Source organism: Physella acuta, unplaced genomic scaffold (assembly GCF_028476545.2).
Source record: "Physella acuta isolate Inbredline_101_S28 unplaced genomic scaffold, ASM2847654v3 ptg000053l, whole genome shotgun sequence".
Taxonomy (NCBI): domain Eukaryota; kingdom Metazoa; phylum Mollusca; class Gastropoda; family Physidae; genus Physella; species Physella acuta.
The window spans coordinates 313,760-319,986 of NW_026731573.1; positions in this window are offsets into that span (position 1 = coordinate 313,760).

Here is a 6,227-nt window from a genome sequence, read left to right on the forward strand (position 1 = left end):
TATGCATTTTGCCAGTTCAGTAAATGACTAATAAGAGTTAGCTGTACTAATAACTGACTGCAGATAAAAATCTACTATTAACTGTGCACGTCTAAAAACTATCACCCAAGGGGTGGTGAGGGTGAGTGAAGATGACACAAACTGCAAAATTTACAGGTGAATGCATGCTTGTTAAGTATTTGGATAACAGATTTGCCAAGTGACGACCGGAGAGGAGCTGATAACAAAATCTAATAATTTACAATGATAACGATGCTTTTTCCACATGAATTAATTATGTGGATTATGTGCACAAATTGACCAAATGCAGCTATATATATATATATATATATATATATATATATATATATATATATAAAACATGGAAGCAGGCGTTGTAACTAAAATAGCAATATAAACAAAGTGATATTTCAACGCCAAGGGTAGACAAAGGTACAGAATATAGTCCAAGTAAAGTCAGAACAGACAGACCCGACGGGTTCCGAACCTACCATTCAACACGGCACCAAATCGCCTCGCATTCCATGCCTCAAGTCAGACGTGTAACCACTTCTGCCAATCAGCTCTACAAAAATAGAGCTTTCTTGGCAGACCACTATCATAGCATGTCTTTACTTGGACTATATTCTGTACCTTTGTCTACCCTTGGCGTTGAAATATCACTTTATGTTTATATATATATATATATATATATATATATATATATATATATATATATATATATATATATATATATATATTTATTTATTTATTTATTTATGTACTATGCATATGTAGAATTATGTACATTTCTCTCTTTTTATATATATGAAATTTTGCTTGTTTGTTTGTGGGTTTTTGTCCTTTATGCAGTACTACACCTTTAGTCCTATCGCCATGCAACTTAAGAATACCACTGGAGATACTTCACGAGGACGGTGCCCCTGCATGGCGCGATTCGATTCTTCTCTATATAGGGTATATAAGTAAAAGTAGGTTGCGGTTAAATTCCGTTCATCCGCTCGCCATAAAACTTCAGGGGAGGTTTTAGCAAAACATTTTTTTTATTTTATTTTACAAGGGCGGCGCTCCTGGAGGGTGCAATTTTTCTCTACAGGGTTTAAAAAAAAAAACGGATGCTGTTTGACATCGTTCATCTGAGTGCCGTTAAACTTTGGAGAGTTAATGAAAATACTCCCGAGCGATTCCCGGAGGGTGCGATTTTTGTTAATACACGGCCTGGTGCCCATAATTCCAGCGCAGCGATACTAGAACTTGAGCGTACTGCATGGCGGGGAAGGGGCCTTAATATACTCAGCGGTAAAAACATGCGCAGCCTCCGGTGCCCCGGATTTTGCGTAACCCGAAGCGCCCCGTGCTACCCTGTGAACACCACGGCGCCTAGTTTCGTTTTTTTAAAGCTATACACTAAAGACACGATGGGCAACAATAATCGTTGACTATATGGAATTAGGCACGTTTGCCGGCGCCCCGGCAGAATGCGATTTGGCGCCCTGGGATATCCTATGAGCAATAAGGTTGTGTTAAAGAGCACTCTACAATATTGACTGTGGCACACGACATTCGATGACAAAACCGTGCCAAGGGCCGTCCGCGATGCCCCTGCGGTACTATAACCTGGGCTCCCGAGAGCGCCCCACTACGTCCCGGACACCCGGGCGGTCGTCGAAGTGTGTTCTACTTCACTATTACGTATTCCTAGTGAATGGCGCTCTTTAAAAAGAGTGTAGGCGCCGGATGCCACACATAGTGCAGTTTTACTATTTATTCATGTGCGCGACTACAATTAGTGGGGCCCCGATGAAAAGACAACCTAGGGGGTGCAGCTTAACTGTCGAAAATACCCAAGAGTGTATTCAATAATTTCCCAAAATTAATTATCGGATGGTAGCGCCCCGTTTGTGCAGGTTAGAGCCCAGAGAACCATGTGCACAAGGGGTAATGAAACTACTTATTTTCAACCTGTACCTAAGGAGTCCCCTGGGCCCAAGCAGTCGTTTGACCCGGTGCGCCCCTGGCTTCCAGACGAACACTATGAGTTTTAAAGAGCGCCCTACAGTAGGGAAACTTTTGTCTACTGCATTTAAATATTAATGACAATATGAAAAAAGTGTAGTCGTTAGTCGCCCGGGAGCAGAATACGATTGGGCATCCTGCACAGGGGTGAAACTACACCTATATTATAGGCCTGTTATTCTATAATTATTTTGTTTTCTTTCAATACATAGTAGATCCAGTGGTATGTCAACATTGTGCCTATCCATACGAGATTTTTTAAATACGAGCAGTTGAGCGATTAACATTTCGCTTTGAGTTACAAGCAAAATTTGAGATACCATATTCTGTGGCTTTCACAGTTCATGGAAAAGAAATACCCCAAAAATTTAATTTTAATAATACGCGTCTTACTCATATTTGCAACATTATGAAAGGGAGAAAGAAATAAACTTCCTAAACAAGTTTTATTTTAAGCTACCAGCACATGAAAGTGACTTAAATAAAGCCATGGCAAAAAATAAAAGTGAAACTGTCACAAAAGTTAGGTCTTAAGCTAACGTAATAATTTTATTTAGGCCTTAAGTCGTAAATGCAACAATGCTCAATGAATTTTAGCCATGTTCCTTTAAGTTTAAGAATAATGTGTAGCTTTATTAATTTTATACCTAAGCTTGTAGATATAGATCTACAAACAATATGAAATAGAAGAGATTTAAATTTGAATAGATCCACAAGGACAGATATGCCACGGAAATAATTACCTTTCTATCTCAACCGTATTTATTTATTAGATCCAGAATGACAAGAATCTAGCTCTAGATAGATCTAAATCTAGGTACTTTAGCTAGGCCAATTCAAAAATATTTTATCTTGTTTACGATCTTTAGGCCTACTTATTTACTAATAATAGATATCTAGATCTATATCTAGTGCTACTGAAAAATTAGATTCTAGATCTAGGTCTATCTAGATCTAGATCTATCATTTACTTACGAGGCACTAGGCATACTTTTTCTCTCTAAGTGTAAATCGTTGATCAAGTAGATCTAGATCTGGACTAGCTCTCGTCAAAACAAAATGACTGGAATCTTGTCTTCAGTTCACCTATAGTTTATGCTGTCCTAATTGTGGAGAGTAGGTTTTATTCTCAACGACAGTGTCAATTGAGAAACCACCAAAGGGTTTTATTCTTATCCACATAATTGGAGAGAGGCTCAACGTTGTGAGATGATCCGCATTGGGGGATAACTTGGAGGTTTTAAAAATGACTTTTATTGAAGTTTTCGCTTCTTCTCGTTGTTTTTTTTTTCAAATTTAGTATATTTTTTCACAATTACGCGTTTTTCTCAAATTGTTACTTTTTGACAAAATAGTACCAGTAAAATGACTATAATTCAAAAACTACGTGAGAAATTTTGCGCAAATGTTCGCTAAAAACAGCTTGAAAAGTTGATCTCGGTGAATTTCTATTTCTTTAAAACTTCACATTTTACAACCAGAGGTTCTTTTAAAATGTGTTTCAAGATACCCAAGTACAAAATATACACCCAACCACATCATCTCATATGCAGAATCAAGTCGTCGAGACATTAAGGCATTGTCTATAGACATTTTAGAAGACACCCATTTAGAACACATTGACAGAAAAGTTGCCAGTAAAACTTAAATAGCAATGTAAACAAAGTGATATTTCAACGCCAAGGGTAGACAGGTACAGAATATAGTCCAGGTAAAGATAGAACAGTCAGAACCCATACGGGATCCGAACCTACCATTCCACCACACGGCACCAAATCGCCTCGCCCTCCATGCATCAAGTCAGACGTGTAACCGATTCAGCCAATCAGCTTTACAAAAAATAAAGCTTTCATGGCCGAGCACTATCAACAACTTGTTCACGGAAGACGCGGGCTGGCGTGACCTTTGAAAAACTTAATGCTATAGTTATAATTGATACAAATCTGGAAAATCTTTCTGATATTTTTTTTGTGAAACACCCGTAACACCGGATCTAGCAGGCCTACGTGCTTTTCTTGAGTTGGGTCCTTGTCAACCAGGCCTCAAACATACTTAAGGATTTTCCCAAAAGTTTAACTGATTGGCACTTGTGCCATTTGGTACAAGGAAAAACCCATACGAAATGTTGTCGGGAAATAATACACTTGTGAGCTTTTTAAACACAAGCCAGACACTTGGGATGATCCGAAATTGGGCTGTAAGAACTTTGTAAAAGGTCCTGACAAAATTAAGAAAACATAAAAACTGAAAAATTATGAAATTCCGACTTTTGTATAAAGACTTTATATGTGACTTTTTAACATCAGGAAAAAAAGGAAATAGAAAAAACAGTAATACTAGATAAAAGTATGCAGTTCCCTATTTGGGAAAACAGGGATTGGCGTTTAGATTGGCGTTTTGAGGCCATCGTGAAGCCCAAGGTTTAGGAAAAGCTACATTAAATGAAGGCAATTTTTTTGGATCTTATTAAGCTCCTAAGAAAGATGATTTGCTAAGACAACATTTAATTTTCGGTGACAGAAATACAAAACGGTGTGCAAAACAACTTAATAACCTTTTGATATCTGGGCCTCCATCAACCGTCAACACACATTGGTTTAACAATTTGATCCACACCACTCTTTGTGAAATCATCAAATTCATGAAGTGTGTAATTTTTCAAAATTCCATGACTAAGTGAGGAATGTTTACCTGATTTGATTGATAGTAATGTTGGGCCGGAGTATCCAAGGTGTTGGGCTGAATTTTTATCCCGGCATAAACTGAAAGGATCAGCTTATATCCTGCAGCCACAACCCAGTCATGGTCAGGCTAGTTCACCCTGTATTCCATGTGCATGAGCAATGGACTCTTTTTTAGCTGCTGTCAACCCAAGCTGAACGCTGGCCTTGTCATCATACATCTAGGTGATGTATTATTGCCGCAGTAAATAAGCGATTAATGCGATTAGCATGGCAATCGTTTTGCGCTCTTATCGAGTTTTACTGGGACTGTCGATACATGTTGTTGCCCTGCAAGAGAAAAAGTAAGTTTCGGCAACAGTCGAAGGTACAGGCCACTTAAACTAAATAGAAATCCATCTTGTTTTAACTGATCAGTTAGCTGATCTAATGTTTTAATAATCTTGTAGACTTTATTCTGTCTCCTCTCGTGTGATGCTGATCCAAATCATTTTTTTTCTCTGTTTCTTTTAAGTTCCATGGTCTGTTCATGCGTTAACTTTCCGCGAGTTTGTCGCTCATACAAGCCAAGTAGATCTGGACTGTAGCGTGATTAGATGTTTGTTTGAAATCACTGACGTCATGGGCATCGTTCACTTTTTCATTTGACTAGTGACTTATTAGGTATTTCTTTTGCCAAATCACAGGATGTTTTCTTATTTGTGGGTGTAGATACAGATGTTTGTTTGACCCAAAACTTGAAAAGTGAGCCCTTTTTTTAGCGGCAGCAATTGCTTTTAGCTCCCGCAGCCAGACCTCCGCTTTTAAAAGATATCAACATCACTTTTTAGTTTACTCCACTTTTAAACGACTTCTTTTGGCAAATCTTTTTAGAATATGCCAGCACGTAGGCATAAAAAGTACATTGGGACATTTTATTTCTATCCATGATTAATAGTCGATTGATTTTTTAAGCAGAATATATGAGGCTATTATTAGATCTAACTTTCAACCGAAAAGCCTCACACAGATTTAGCGTGACACGTGTAGGCCTATTTGGCTTGATTGAATTGACACGCACCACAAGCAGAGCCTACACACATACACTTTTTTCCACACCTACAAAAATCACGTGATCTCGACCTATTTATTTCGTTCGTGAAAAAACCCCACCTAAACCACCCCTAAAATGACGTCACACTTCAGCAAGCAATCCCCCCCCCCCCCCCCAAATAATTGCATAGTATTTTGATCAATTCCTATTACAATTTATTAAAACCGTTTTCTAAAACTCGAAATAATGGTCAAAAGGGCTAAAACTCTTTTTCTATCATTGCTCTCTTTATAACGAAAAAAAGTGACGTCACGCCATCTGAAACAAATGTATGCTCGTCCGTTGGCACTAAAAAAAAATTAAATACGAACCAAGGCTACACTGCAATTGCACATCCAAGTGCACAGCAAATCACTGCAAGATGTAATTCTAAATGCCATAAAAGTTCAACTTGTAAAATAATTTGAATATTTCTGTTATTTACTTTAATTAATAAT